Source organism: Sesamum indicum, linkage group LG8 (assembly GCF_000512975.1).
Source record: "Sesamum indicum cultivar Zhongzhi No. 13 linkage group LG8, S_indicum_v1.0, whole genome shotgun sequence".
NCBI classification, from domain to species: Eukaryota; Viridiplantae; Streptophyta; class Magnoliopsida; order Lamiales; family Pedaliaceae; genus Sesamum; species Sesamum indicum.
The window spans coordinates 1,268,596-1,284,199 of NC_026152.1; positions in this window are offsets into that span (position 1 = coordinate 1,268,596).

Sequence of the window (15,604 nt, forward strand, 5' to 3'; positions counted from 1 at the left end):
CTCCAGTAAGTATTCTCTTCCTTCTTTTTTTTCTAAGATTCATCTTTCTCTGTCTTTTTCCAGTGAGTCTGTTCGTTTTCTCAAGGAGGCCTTCTTCTGGGATGATCCCTCTGATGCCACCTCAAGGAAGACAAATCCTATCTTACCTCGATTTACCAAGGGCCAAAGGAAGAGGCTACAATAGGCGACTACTGCTGTATGAGAATTGATAGACGAGGATTCCGATGAGGAGGCAGGGGAAATGAGGGTGAGGGTTCTTCCCATGAGGAAAAGAGGGAGCCTAGGTCTACTTTAGGGGAAGAGAGGATGCCTAGGTCTTCCTTTGGCGAGGTTAGGGTGTCTGGGTCTCCTCCTACGATGGAGAAGAGGTGCCACCAAGAGGAAGAAGAGGAGAGCGTGCCCTAGTCACCGATAGACTAGATGGCATGCTGGTTAAGAGTGTGAAAGAGCGGGATCACATCAAAGACATAGAAGAGTGCTTCCAAATATTGAAAGCTTCTAGAATGAAATTAAATCCTACTAACTGTACATTTGGGTTGAGGGGGGAAGGTTTCTCGGGTACATGATCTTCGAGAGGGGAATAGAAGCAAACCCCGAGAAAATTAACGCTATCATGGGCATGCCCCAACCAAAGTTGGTCAAAGAGGTACAAAAACTCGCGGGGAGGTTGGCATCCCTGAATCGATTCATTTCGCGATCCGCGGATAAAAGCCTACCTTTCTTCAAGGTCCTTCGTGCTGCAACAAAGTTTGAGTGGAGCAAATCTAGCCAAGAAGCATTCGACGAGCTGAAGAAGTGTCTTCACCGCCTTGGTTGACGAAATCCGATACAGGGGAAACCCTCTATCTCTACTAGGCGATTTTTGAAAATGCTGTTAGCTTAGTTTTGGCACGTTAGAAAAACAGACATCACAATCCGGTGTATTATGTTAGTAGGATATTGTAGGGGGCCGAATCTAGATACTCCCAAATCGAAAAGCTAGCCCTCTCTTTAATCATTGCAGCCAGAAAGTTGAGGCCTTATTTCAGTCGCACCAAGTGATGGTGTTAACAAATCATCCTTTGAAGCAAGTGTTGTTGAGTCCGGAGCTTTCCAGAAGGATGGTCAAATGGGTGGTGGAGTTAAGTGAGTTCGGCATCGAGTTTCACCCTAGACCGGCCATTAAAGTGCAAGTGCTAGTTGATTTCGTCATCGAGTTGGCGTACGACGAGGCAAGCATTTCTACGCCTTCCTTGACTCTGCATGTCGATGGATTGTCCACATCGATGGGAAGTCGGGCTGGGATAGTTCTAGAGAGCCCTCAAGGAGACAAGCTTGAGTATGCTATAATATTGGAGTATCCCTCCTCGAACAATGAAATAGAGTACACAACCTTTCTAGCTGGGGAGAAGTTAGGTTTAGCTGCCGGGCGAACAATTGGTGGTTAACCAGATCTAGGGATCCTTTGAGATATGAACGAAAGATGGCCAAGTATTCTCTGGAAGCGAAAAATCTACTTGAAAAATTCGAAGAGGCCTCTATTGTTCAAATGTCGAGAACAGATAACGCTGTGGCCGACCCAAATTAGCAAGCTCGATGGAAGCAATCCAAAATAGAAGAATCACTTTTCTCTCATTGGAAAGAGCTGCAATAGAGGAGCGAGAGGAGATTATGAACGCCGCCCCAACACCCTCAAGCTGGAAAGAAGAAATTGTCAAATTCCTAACTGACGGGACCGTACCAGAGAATTAGAAGGAGGCGAAGGGCTTAAGGAGAAATGCATCCCACTTCGTCATGATCGATGGAGAATTATACAAATATGGTTTCTCGCAACCCTTTCTAGAGGGAAATTATGTCCTAAGAGAGATACATGAGGGAATTTGCAGAAACCATCTTGGAGGAAAAACCTTAGTGGGGAAGGCCTTAGGGAAGGGAATCTTTTGGCCAACAATACTCCTCGACGCACATGAGTTGGTAAAGTGATGTCGGGCATGCCAAGAACGCGCAAAGATTAATAACAAACCAACAACGTTAATGCAACCCCTTGAAAGTCCCTGCCCTTTTGATTAGTGGGGTTTGGACCTAGTCGGTCCTTTTCCGCAAGCCGCAGGACAAAGAAAGTTCTTGATCGTCGCGATTGACTATTTTATAAACTAGATGAAGCCGAGTTATTAGCCAAGATATCAGAAAAGAAGTGATTAAGTTCTTGTGGAAAAACAACATATGTCGTTTTGGCATCCCCCGTGCCCTAATATTTGACAATGGAACTCTGTTTTTAGGGAATAAACTTAAGGACTAGTGCAAGGGGTTGCGATCAAACAATTCTTCACTTCATTTAGTAATCCCCAAGCAAACAGACAAACGAAAGTCACCAACCGAACAATCCTTCGGCACTTGAAAACTCGATTGGGAACCGCAAAGGGGGTGTGGATGGATGAGCTCCCTAGTGTTTTAAGGGCGTATCGAACAACACCGAGGACCTCTACAAGAGAATCCCTGTTCAACCTTTCTTATGGGACAGAGGCCTTGCCGCTGGCAGAAATAGGAGAACTTACTTAACAAGTGAAACACTACAACCGGGATTCTGATGAGCAAGGATTGAGGATGAACCTAAACTTTGTAGAAGATGCTAAAGAAAGAGCCACAATTCGGGCCGCTATGTACAGAACTAGAATGACTAAAGCATACAACGCAAAAGTCAGGCCGAGAAATTTTCAAGTGGGGGATCTGGTGATGTGGAAAGCCGATGCTTTTGGTCCCGTTGGGAAGTTGGATCCGAAGTGGGAAAACTCTTACAAGGTGATAGAGGTTGTGAATACAGGGGCTTACAAGTTGCAACAGCTCGATGGAAAGAACATTCCTTGCACATGAAACGTCACAAACCTCAAGAAGTATTATTGTTAAACTCCCCGGGTAGGTAAAATTTACTTTTTGGCTTCGTTTTGTAATAGGGGGTAAAGTAGAAGTGTAACGTTTTATTCCCTCCCCGTCGACTCCTTGTGGAATTCTTGTAATTCACGCCCGAATAATGAAGTTAATTTTCCCGCTGTAGTTGAAAATTTCTTTGATAAGGGGGATCTGTGGATTTTCGAAAGGCTCCCTTGAGGTACCAATTGCCCCAGGACCCTTAATTGAAATTCCACTAAGATCAACACCTAGCGGCGTTGTCCCAGAGAGTTTTGCCCTCCTTAAGTGAAGAAGGTAGAGAAACAACTCCTGGACTCGAGCAAAATCATCCCTTGAGGCAACATCCAATCAAAATACTTGCATAATAAAAGCAAACCCATCCCAGGAAGATATATCACTAGTGAGTAACATACAAGCTGATTAAAGAAAATACTACAATCACGAACTCGAACCGCCTACTTACAAAAACGCCCCAACATGTGAGGCGAGGCAATCATCCTAAATAACATGAGTTGATTATATGCCGAGATTCAAATTTCTGCTATATAAAATAATCCGATTACATGTCAAGATTCGAAGTTGTGCTAAATAATATAATCCGATTACATACCAAGATTAAATCCTAAGTAACAAACAGAAAGTTACGGAACTTTTAAACTTAGGGAGCTCGACCGCAGGTGATTTCTGTCACCTCCGCTTCACCCTATGACACCTCAGGATCAAGAAGTCACATATCCTCTTCAACAATGCAATCCTTCTCGCGAAGGGTCCGACGAAGGACCCGACGACACCTTCAAACCGCATTATCATAAATAGGAGATATCCTATCAGTTAAGATCGTATCGAACTCTCATACTGCTGGAACCTCGAGACTACCTCCTCTTGAGTTTTAGTGATAAAAGCAACACCGGAAACGGAGGACAGAAACTTCCTTCTTGTGGATATTTCTAGCTCAAATCAACTCTCCCAAGCGGCAACAGTTTGTACAGTCTCAACCTTCTCCCCCTTATGTCGGGAAAAATCACTCTCTCGTTGCTCCGAAGCAACCTCCAAAAGCCTCATCTCCCCCAGTCGTGTGGCTCATCGATTTTTGGCTGTCGTTATCAAAACAAGAGCCTACAAGAACAAAACAACTAGTCAAAACCAGCAGAATCAAACAAAGTGGATAAGTAAAAAAACAAACCACAAACCAGAGCCATGTTTTCAGCCAGCAACTCATCCATTTGCTCTTCCAAAAGGTCCGCAACCCAACTTAAATCATCTTCACTCACGAGGTCCCGGGTGCGGCTTCAATAGGACGAGGCACCGCCCATGTGGCTCGCCCCTGCAGCACAAGCATTACCCTCTACACCGGAAGTGACACACCTCTTTGCCTTTTTGGGGGGACGAAGACCAACTGGTGGAGTAGGAAGAGAATCGGAGTGGCCGCTCCCAGTGGAGACCCCATGGGGCATGACAGATACAGAGTTCCCTTCTTGTCGTGGTGCTAACTCTTGATCGTGTTTCTTCTGCTCCTTAACCACCACCTTTCGGGCACGCACAACCTCGATCTCAAGCAAACCACAGAATCAATTTAGGGAAGGAAAATCCAAACTAAGTTCTTGCACGTAAAGAAAATATACAAAAGATATAGCGGAACAATTTAAACACCGCATGAAAATTACAAGTGAATACTAGAGGGGAAATAATGAACAATGTCCATTATTTGACTAAACAGCCCTGCCGTCATAAACCCCTGAGTTTTCCAAACTCCTTACGATGAGTGATCATGATATGCGAGCTACTCCACTCCAAGACCAAACCCCAACCATCATCTCTAACGTAAATTTTTTTTTTCCTTCTAAGGAGCCTTTGAGGAAACAAACCCATCTAAGAACCTACAAGCTTTCTGCAGACTGAAATAAAAATACTGCCAATCATCAGAAGAAGCAGACAACTTCGCTATGCGGTGGATAGTCCATAAGGCGTGAAAGCTCTCTAGAGTCAACGGAAGCCCCAACTTTATAAGACGATGTCGCTAACCCTCAACTTTATACATAAAGAAATTTGGCGTAAGTTGGCTGACACAAACACCATAACTCTAAATCACCTTGACAAGTAAGGGATGAGGCGGAATAGAAAATTCGCTATCAAAATAAGTAGCATAAATAGTGAAGCACCCAACTGGGCGATCCCTAATCCTTCGACCCCGAGAGGAAAGAATAAACTTGTGGGTGGAAGTACCCTAAGAGTTTCGTGAATGATCGCAAGCTGCTTTCGAGTCAGAACGTTGTCACAAGTCCCGATATCCACCGGGCGACAACATGGAATGCGATAAGGAGGAACGCCCTGACGACTCCCTTCCTCAATTCCCAACGCCATAACTACACTCGGTCGGCCCAACACTTCAGTGACTTCAGCCTCCTCACTGTCACTTTCAACCTCTTCCCCCTCACTTCAATTTCTGCTTCCTCACTCACATGCTCATTGTCACTCTCACATCGTACGCGTAGGCATCGCCATCCTCACCTCCATAGGTGATTTCATTAAGTTGTTAGTTACGTCTAGACCCCGTTGAGTTTAGCTCAAAATCAGACATATCCTCAAAATTCTCACCTGAGTCAAAAGGACACTTAGGCAAACTCATAATCGAGGCAATATGATAAGCAAATAACCTTCTAGATACAGAGGAAGATCACCCCAATCATCAAGTACCTTCTCAGCATGTGGGAAAAAATCTGCAACCTCCCCTCTATCGAGCCCCTTACTCGAGCCAAAGCCTCGAGCTAGAAAGGGGGGTGGCGTAGCTGCGCCCCCCACCTCGAGGCCACGCCTCGCAACTCCCCCTACCTCAGCCGTGCCTCCCCTTCTGCTGGGTACGCCACCGTCCGTCGGCTATCCAATTCACGACCATTTTCGCAATCACCCTTGCAACTCCACATTTCAAACAAAGAAGATGAAAAATACAATGCAAGAGTATCAAATGAAAAAAAAAATTAACTAAGAGAGAGATTTACCTTTGATTGCCATTGTGGAGAAAGAAATGGGGTTGGGAGTTAGAAGTGCAAATGGAAGCAGTGCAAATGTAAGGAAGAGAGTAGGTGGAAGATAATTAATGGCTCCCCACCCACGCATTCCCATTTATTAGACGTAGTACAGTTTCTTGATTTTTTACTCTTGAACAAAATATTACATCCGCTAGTGCATATTTCATACAAGAGTGGGGGGCTATAAGATGTATATTGGTAGAAAACATTCACCTGCTAGGACAAAAAAGTAATTTAACATACATGAGGCATATGGTAAGCACATACAACCCACCATACCATATAATTTCAATAAGAACTACTATTCATTGATTTGACCCCTCATACATACCAAGAAACCCTCTCGTAAACTGTGCTTTCACCTGGTGTGCAGTTGTGCCGTAGGTAAAATTTTCATTTCACCGTTTCGTTAAAATCACAGTCACATCAGTATTATATGCATGTTTGTAAAATACGTTATATTTTTAATATATTAATAATTTATTGGATGTTTATAAGTCATCTTAATTTTTTAAAAATTATATATGTCAAGTAATTAAAAAGATAATCAAATTCTGTGGGTTAGCCACGTTGGATCCCAGGGTTGGGGCATGTTTCGGATCCTTTTTGAAACTGATTGCTTGTTTGGATGAAGGATACATTCCCTCAAATCTCAATTGGACTTTCTGGGCTGAGATTCTTATGCCGAAAAGCAAATAATAAATCAATTGGGCCTGTTAGGCAGCAGCACTGTGTTGACGAATGATCCATATGGCTGGCTGGCAGGTTTCGCCCCTTCCAAATAATAGTGGTCTCCCAGACCCATCAAATTCAAATATTAAAAAGTCAATCAATGATGTGAAGAGGGTGTTTGGCCAAGTTTTTTTAAAATATTTTATAAGATCATATATTTTATAAGATTCTACAGTTTTTGGATAGTATAAGATCTTAAAAATTATAAGAAGTGAAAATATCTTATAAGATATTAGAGTGTTTGGCATAATAAAGTCTTTTATTAGGTAAAATGACTAAAACGGATTTGTTATTATTAGATTTAAATAAATTGTTATTTCTTGACATATTTTGTTTTAAAAATTTTGGAAACACTATTATAGATACTATACATTAGTTAATTTCAAATAAAAATTTAATAGATATTTTTTTATAATAATAAAAAAATAAATTTTTACCTAAACTTTCAATAAAAATAATATATATGCATATTCATGCCAATTGAATATTAATATAGATATATAATTAATTTTGTTAATGCAATGATTATTTTTATTCGTATATTTTTTAATGTCTTGAATTTATATTTTCAGTAAATATAATATCAATATCAATCTTATTTTTATTTAACTATAATAATTTATTATTAAATAATAAAGTATTTTTCTTTTTTGAATGTTAAAAAATTAAATAGAAAAGAATTCTTTAGATTCTAGAGAGAGAGAGTGTGTATACGTATGTGTATGTGTGTGAGAGAGAGAGAGAGAGGATAATGCGTGTGGGTGTGTCTGAGAGAGAAAGAGTCTCTGTGCATATGTATGAATGAAAATATTTTTGTCTTATGACATACTAATTTTATATAACTGATAAGATCTTATGAAAAAAGTTAGGAAAGTTATCTTTTTTTAAAGAACTTATAAGATTCAAAATACCTTAATCTTATAAGCTCTTTAAAAAAAATCAGCCAAACAAATATTTAGAACACATATATAAGCTCTGAAACATCTTAAAAGATGTTTTGAGGAGCTTATAAGCTAAGCAAACACCTTCTTAGTCGAGTTCAACTGATTAAGATTGAGCCCTCATTAATAAGTTTGAGATCATGAGTTTGAGTCTCAATGGACATATGTGAGTATTTTATTTCATTTTATGCAAGTTTGTTATTGTGATTTATTTTATTGATCTTTGTTATATTGATGTACCCATTGTACCGATGTAGTAATAAATAATTCAGGGTACAATCACTGATATGTCAATCCATCCTCATAATCTAGAGTTTTTCTTATTACAAGGGGAACTGTTTCCAAGAACATTAAATTTTGTTGCCAAATTGTCATTTAACTCCCACATATGAGAATGAAGGCCCCTATAAATGGGAACTCCATGAGAGGGCCAAGAGGTCTTTCTATTGGGCTGTCCTTCAGTGCCCAAATCCCTTGATGTAAGTTTTGACCTACCAAGGATGTGGGTTCTCATTCAGTGGATTGTCCATATCAATTGCCTCTTGAGTCCAAGTATTTGGAAATGGAATAAATGAAACTTGGAAAAATATAATATATATGAGTTGCTTGAGTTGTTGGGAATTTTTCTTCTCTTCATCTCCATCAAGTTTCTCTCTTCCTTGTTTTAGCGTGATTCGTTCTTTGATCGTCCTTCTAGGTTCAGAGAAGTTCGCCTCGGCCGGGGGGGGGGGGTTGTCGAGGGAAGAAAGCGAATCGGTCCGGGAATCACGCGGTAGAAGCGCAGGAGATAAACAAGACGATGAAGTAGCTAACCAAGGGGTATACCCTTGGTATTCTTGGGCACTCGATGTAATATGTGGATAAAAATAAAACAATAAATCTAAACATACTAGACTATAGATTAAAGAAGAATAGAGACACGATATGTAAATAAAAGTTTACCTCTTTCGTTTGTGTTACAAGTAACAATGAACATCCAATCCGTTCACCTTAGACTCCAACGGAGAAGTCCTCTAAAGATGATCCACACCACGCCAAGAAAAGATGAATTTGATCTCTTTGTCAGAAGAAATCAAAATTGATTAGAAGATGATGATCAAAGAGAACTACATTATTAATTAGCATATTCTCTTTATCAAAATTCTCTAGAACTCTACACTTGATCTTTAGATAATTGGAGTTAGAGAATTAGTGGGATGAGAGAGAGGGGGCTCAAATTCATTCTTGGAGGAGGGTTGGAGTGTGTGTTTCCTATATTATGTTATGTGTAGATAATGAAGATCACACATATATATGCTCTATATGAGAAGATACATCCTACTTACCTCAAGACATCTCTTTTTCTATATTGTATGATCCAATCATTCCATATAGAGAAGCGCTCCAAATATGGTCAAGTTTGCACTTTCCACTGCAACTTAGTCAACCCTCCTTCCAATAATAGAAGTCAACCTTTGGATAATGGTCCTTAATTTAGTGGATTGGGTTTAAAATAATTTCATGGTTATTTAATTAAATTCAATTTAATAGAACTCAAACTAAATTAAACACAGTATCATTTAATTCAATTAAAGACATAAGCCCAATAACTCGAATTAATAAATTCCATTTGTTAATTAAGACAAGTCGAATTAAATTAATCAAATTAATTTAATCTTGGGGCATCCATGCCATGGATCAATTAAGCCCAATGTCATCTAATTCAATTGAAGACATAAACCCATTATCTCTAATTAATAAATTTAATTTATTAATTAAGACAAGCCTAATTAAATTAATTCAGTTAATTCAATATCGGGCTATCCATCAAATGGATCATCCCATGGGTATATAATTCAAATTTTTTACATCTTTCGAAAGTTACCCCAAATTAATTCCTTGCTTCCTTGATGATTTGTATGTGACTCCTTAGGTTCACCTTTCAACTAAACATAGGCTAGTATCTAATAAAACTAATTAATTAAATTTAATTTAATCAATGATTCCTGATCAACTGTTAAACAAGAAAACTCGTTACCATGGATGACCATTTAGCAACTGTACATGACACTAGTGACTAGGTGAATATCAGTGTGAATATTTATACTCCCAAGTTCCTACAGGTACTGTCCTTCCGTCTCCCGATCTTAGTCTAGGAGCATGAAACTTGATGTCGGTTCTCATCTTAGACTAGGCATCTACGCTTTAATAATTGAGACTGCGTTTCATTTAATTGCTCGACATAAGAAATCATTTGCTATTTGACCAACCAGTATAGCTACAGTTTGTGAGGCGTGAACTCGTCTCTAAGTTGATAGAAGATACCACTGTTACATACTGACAGGGGACTGATCCTCTTCATTAAACCCACCATTCTCACTACACATTCTGACTGATGTGGACAAGGCTTATAATGATTATGACTGTGACATAATCACCTCTCGTCATATCTAAGATATTGCCATCGTGTGCACATGATTGCCATGGTTCCTTAAGTTTGAGAACTACTTTCGTACTATCGGAGTAGGGGAGTTCTAGTCATACCAACCATATCCCTAAGGTTTTCATATGATGATTCCCTGAAATTCAGTTCAGTCAGCTGACTACCTTGACAATGAAATTGTATAGACGTCCGATGGTTTTTGTCAAAGAAATACGATACTCATCCAATGAATGCAATATTCAGTGTGAGTTTCAATAAGATTCTAGATGCCTAGGCTCGAGGTTCTCAACTTGAAATATTTTAGACCAACCCTCAAAAGTTGGTTTCATAGCAGCCATCCAATGCTCAACCCAACTACATTGGTTATCTACATGGTTTGTATGGAATCTGTTGTGATATTAAAGTAATGCTTAACATAATTAGTAAGTATAACAGACACATGTAAATAATGAATATTTATCATATTTATCAGGGCAATATTACTTGAAATAGTTCCCAAAACTGCCAATTCAATTGGCATTCTGGTCACCTTTTCGAATAATCTCTCACATGACCTCAAAGCCATTTACCTATACTTTTCATATTAATCTAATAATGAGCAATTTGAGATATGGGCTTGGTCTCATAGGTGTACTGTAATTTTTGTTGATGTAATGCATGAAGGGAAGTGGATCAGCCTGAGAACCCGCAAATAGAAGCGCGGGTAAAATAAAAGCGAGACAAACCAAGGGGTGTACCATGGTGTTCTCGGGCGCTTGATGTAGTATGTAGATTAAAAGAAAATAAAACAACACATCCAACATAAAAGCCTATAACTGAACAAAAGAGATACAATATTTAAATGAAATTTACCTCTTTCATTTTTTTTTCTATTTCAACCGACGATACACGTTCGATCTATTGTTTACCCTAGGCTCCAATGTAAGAGCCCTCTACAGATGATCCACATCACACCATTGCAAGATGGTTTTGATATCTTTTGCTAAAAGAAATCAAAACAAGTTGGAAGAAATGATCGAAGAGAACTAAACTATCAATTAGCATATTCTCTTCATAAAAAATTCTATACAACTATAAACTGGATTGTAGATTAATGAGAGTTGGAAAATTAGAGGAATGAGAGCAAACAAAGAGAGAGGGGCCGAGAGCTTCACTAGAGAAGGGTAGAGTGCGTGTTCTCTACACTTTTCACTATGTATTTTCATATAAATAAAGATGATCACACATATACATATCATTTGTATGAGAAAGTAAAAATGTATCTAGATATATACTCCCTAACTACAAGTCAACCCTCTTCCTATATTGTATGATTCAATCATGCCATATAGAGAACGGTTCCAGATATGGTCAAGTCTGCACTTTCCAGAAGTGCAACTTAGTCAACCCTCCTTCCAATAATAGAATTCAACCTTTTGGATAATGGTCCTTAATTTAGTAGATCGGGTTTAAAATAATTTCATGGTTATTTAATTAAATTCAATCTAATACAACTCAAACTAAATTAAGCCCAGTATCATTTAATTGAATTAAAGACATAAGCCCAACATCTTGAATTAATTAATTCCATTTGTTAATTAAGAAAAGTCGAATTAAATTAATCAAATTAATTTAATCTTGGGGCATCCATGCCATGGATCAATTAAGCCCAATGTCATCTAATTCAATTGAAAACATAAGCCTAATATCTCTAATTAATAAATTTAATTTATTAATTAAGACAAGCCTAATTAAATTAATTCAGTTAATTTAATATCGGGCTATCCATCAAATGGATCATCCCATGTGTAAATAATTCAAATTTTTTACATCTTTTGAAAGTTTCCCCAAATTAATTCCTTACTTCCTTGATAATTTGTATGTGACTCTTTAGGTTCACCTTTCAACTAAACTTAGACTAGTATCTAATAAAACTAATTAATTAAATTTAATTTAATCAATGATTCCTGATCAACTGTTAAATCAAGAAAGCCTGCTACCATGGATGACCATCTAGAAACTGTCCATTACACTAGTGACTAGGTGAATATCGATGTGAATAATACTCCCAAGTTCCTACAGGTACTGTCCTTCCGTCTCTCGATCTTAGTCTAGGGCATGAAACTTGGTATCGATTCTCATCTTAGACTAGGCATCTACGCTTTAATAATTGAGACCGCGTTTCATTTAATTGCTCGACATAAGAAATCATTTGCTATTTGACCAACCACAATAGCTACAGATTTGTGAGGCGTGGACTCATCTCTAAGTGGAAAGGAGATACCGTTGTTACATACTGACAGGGGACTGATCCTCTTCATTAAACCCACCATTCTCACTACATATTCTGACTGATGTGGACAAGGCTTATAATGATCATGTCTGTGATATAATCACCTCTCGCTATATCCAAGTTACTACCATCGTGTGCACATGATTGTCGTGGTTCCTTAAGTTTGAGAACTACTTTCGTACTATCGGAGTAGGGGAGTTCTAGTCATACCGACCATATCCCTAAGGCTTTCATATGATGATTCCCTGAAATTCAGTTCAGTCAGCTAACTACCTTGACAATGAAATTGTATAGACGTCTGATGGTTTTTATCAAAGAAATATGATGGTTTTTATCAAAGAAATATGATACACATCCAATGAATGCAATTTCAGTGTGAGTTTCAATAAGATTCTAGATGCCTAGTCTCAAGGTTCTCGACTTGAAATATTTTAGACCAACCCTCAAAAGTTGGTTTCATGGCCGCCATCCAATACTCAACCCAACTACATAAGTTATTTAAATGGTTTGTATGGCATCTGTTGTGATATTAAAGTAATGCTTAACATAATTAGTAAGTACAACAGACACATGTCAATAATGAATACTTATCATATTTATCAGGGCAATATTACTTGAAATAGTTCCCAAAACTGCCAATTCAATTGGCATTCTGGTCATCCTTTCGAATAATCTCTCACTTGACCTTAAAGCCATTTACCTATATTTTTCATATTAATCTAATAATGAGAAATTTGAGATATGGGCTTGGTCTAATTGGTCTACTGTAATTTTTGTTGATGTGATGCGTGAAGGGAAGCGGATCAGCCTGAGAACCCACAAATAGAAGCGCGGGTAAAATAAAACCGAGACCAACCAAGGGGTGTACCATTGGTGTTCTCGAGCGCTCGATGTAATATGTACATTAAAAGAAAATAAAACAACACATCCGACATATAAGCCTATAGATAACTGAACAAAAGAGAAACAATATTCAAATGAAATTTACCTCTTTTGTTTCAACCGACGATACACGTTTGATCTATTGTTTACCCTAGGCTCCAATGTAAGAGCCCTCTACAGATGATCCACATCACACCATGGCAAGATGGTTTTGATATCTTTGCTAAAAGAAATCAAAACAAGTTGGAAGAAATGATCGAAGAGAAGTAAACTATCAATTAGCATATTCTCTTCATAAAAAATTCTATACAACTATAAACTGGATCGTAGATTAATGAGAGTTGAAAAATTAGCGGAATGAGAGCAAACAAAGAGAGAGGGGCCGAGAGCTTCACTGGAGAAGGGTAGAGTGCGTGTTCTCTGCACTTTTCACTATGTATTTTCATATAAATAAAGATGATCATACATATATATATCATTTGTATGAGAAAGTAAAAATGTATCTAGATATATACTCCCTAACTACAAGTCAACCCTCTTCCTATATTGTATGATTCAATCATGCCATATAGAGAACGGCTCCAAATATTATCAAGTCTGCACTTTCCGGAAGTGTATTTTGACCAACCCTCCTTGCAAAAATAGATGTCAACTCCCTTTTCTACTAAGCCCTAATTTAGTGGACCGAAATTCATTTTAATCAAATTAAAATAAATCCAAAAATCAATGAATTTAATTAAATCCAATTTAATAAAACTCAAACTAAATTAAGCCGATTGTCATTCTGTCCAATTAAAGATATAAGCCCAATTCTCTGTAATTAATAAATCTAATTTATTAATTAAAGCATACCCAATTAAATTAATTCAATTAATTTAATATTTGTTACCCATCCAATGAATCATCCATATGTAAATAATTCAATGATTTACATCTTTTAGAATTAATTCTAAATTAATTTCTTATCCTTCCATGTTGATTTGGAGTAGTGTCTAACATTACTAATTAACTAAATTCAATCTAATTAATCGTCTTAATCAACCATTGATAAGGAAAACCTGCTACCATAGGTGACCGTCTAACAACGGTTCATGGTACTAGAAGTTAGATGAATATCCGTGTGAAGACTTAGGCTCCAGATTACAACGGGTATGGTCCTTTCATCTACTGTCTCCTGGCCTTAGTCTAGGGCATGATATATGGAGATGGTCCCCATCTTGGATTAGACATCTATGCTTTAATACATAGGACCGCGTTTCGGTTAATTACTCGATATAAGAAATTATTTCCTATTCGACCAACCACTGTAGTTGCAAATTTGAGATTTAAACGCGTCTCTAAGTGGATAGGAGATACCGTTATCATATACTGACAGGGGATGGATCCTTTTCTTAAAACCTACCATCCTTACCACACATTTTGTCTACACTGGACATGGCTTATAATGATCATGTCTATAGCACAATCATCTCTCCCTAGATCCAGGATACAACTATCTGTGCACATGGCTATCATGGTTCCTCAAGTTTTAGGACTACTCTCGTACTATAGGAATCGGGGATTCAAGTGAAATCAGCCAATCGTCCAAGGCTTCCATTTGATGTTCCCCACAAGTCAGTTCAATCAGTTGACTACCTTGTCAACTAACCCATTGAAATTGGGTAGCTGTCCAACATCGGTCGTTGATGAAACACGATACTCATCCAATGGATGCAATATATAGTGGAAGTCTCAATAAGACTCTCGATGCCCGATCTTTAGGTCCTCAACTTGAAACATTTCAGACCAGCCCTCAGAAGTTGGTTTTGCAGCCGCCATTCAATTTGCAACCCAACTACATAGATTATCTAAATTGTTTGTGGGGATCTGTTGTGATGTTAAAGTGATGCTTAACGTAATTGGTGAGCATAATAGATACATGTACCAAAGATGAATGCTTACCATATTCGTCGGGGCAATATTACTTGAATAAAAATTCAAAATTTTTTATCTACATAGGTTATCTAAAATTTTTCGTCCAACTTATTTATTCAAGTACTCTTTTTATTTAAAAAATTCAAAAAGTTCATTAGATACACAATACATATCATGGATCAAGATATATTCAAATAATTGCTTTTAAATTAAAAGGGTTATGTTTTTCTAAACGTGCGAGGGACCAATTTGCAAATTGAAAATAAAAAGTAAGAGACTAAATTATTTTCATTGTAAAAAATGAAGAGTTTTATAAGGATAATATCAGAAAATCACCCCCCAACGGAGGACTAAAATAAATTTTACTAGGAAAAATAATTTTCAAAAAAAAAAGAAAAAAGAAAAAGAAAGAATTACCAAATGAAACCCGGTTCAGCGAGCCATCCAAATTTGTCGACTCCATACTAAATACCCTTTGTACGTTAGGGTTTAAGCTTCTCTGTTCTACGCCCAAACAAAGCCTCCACGC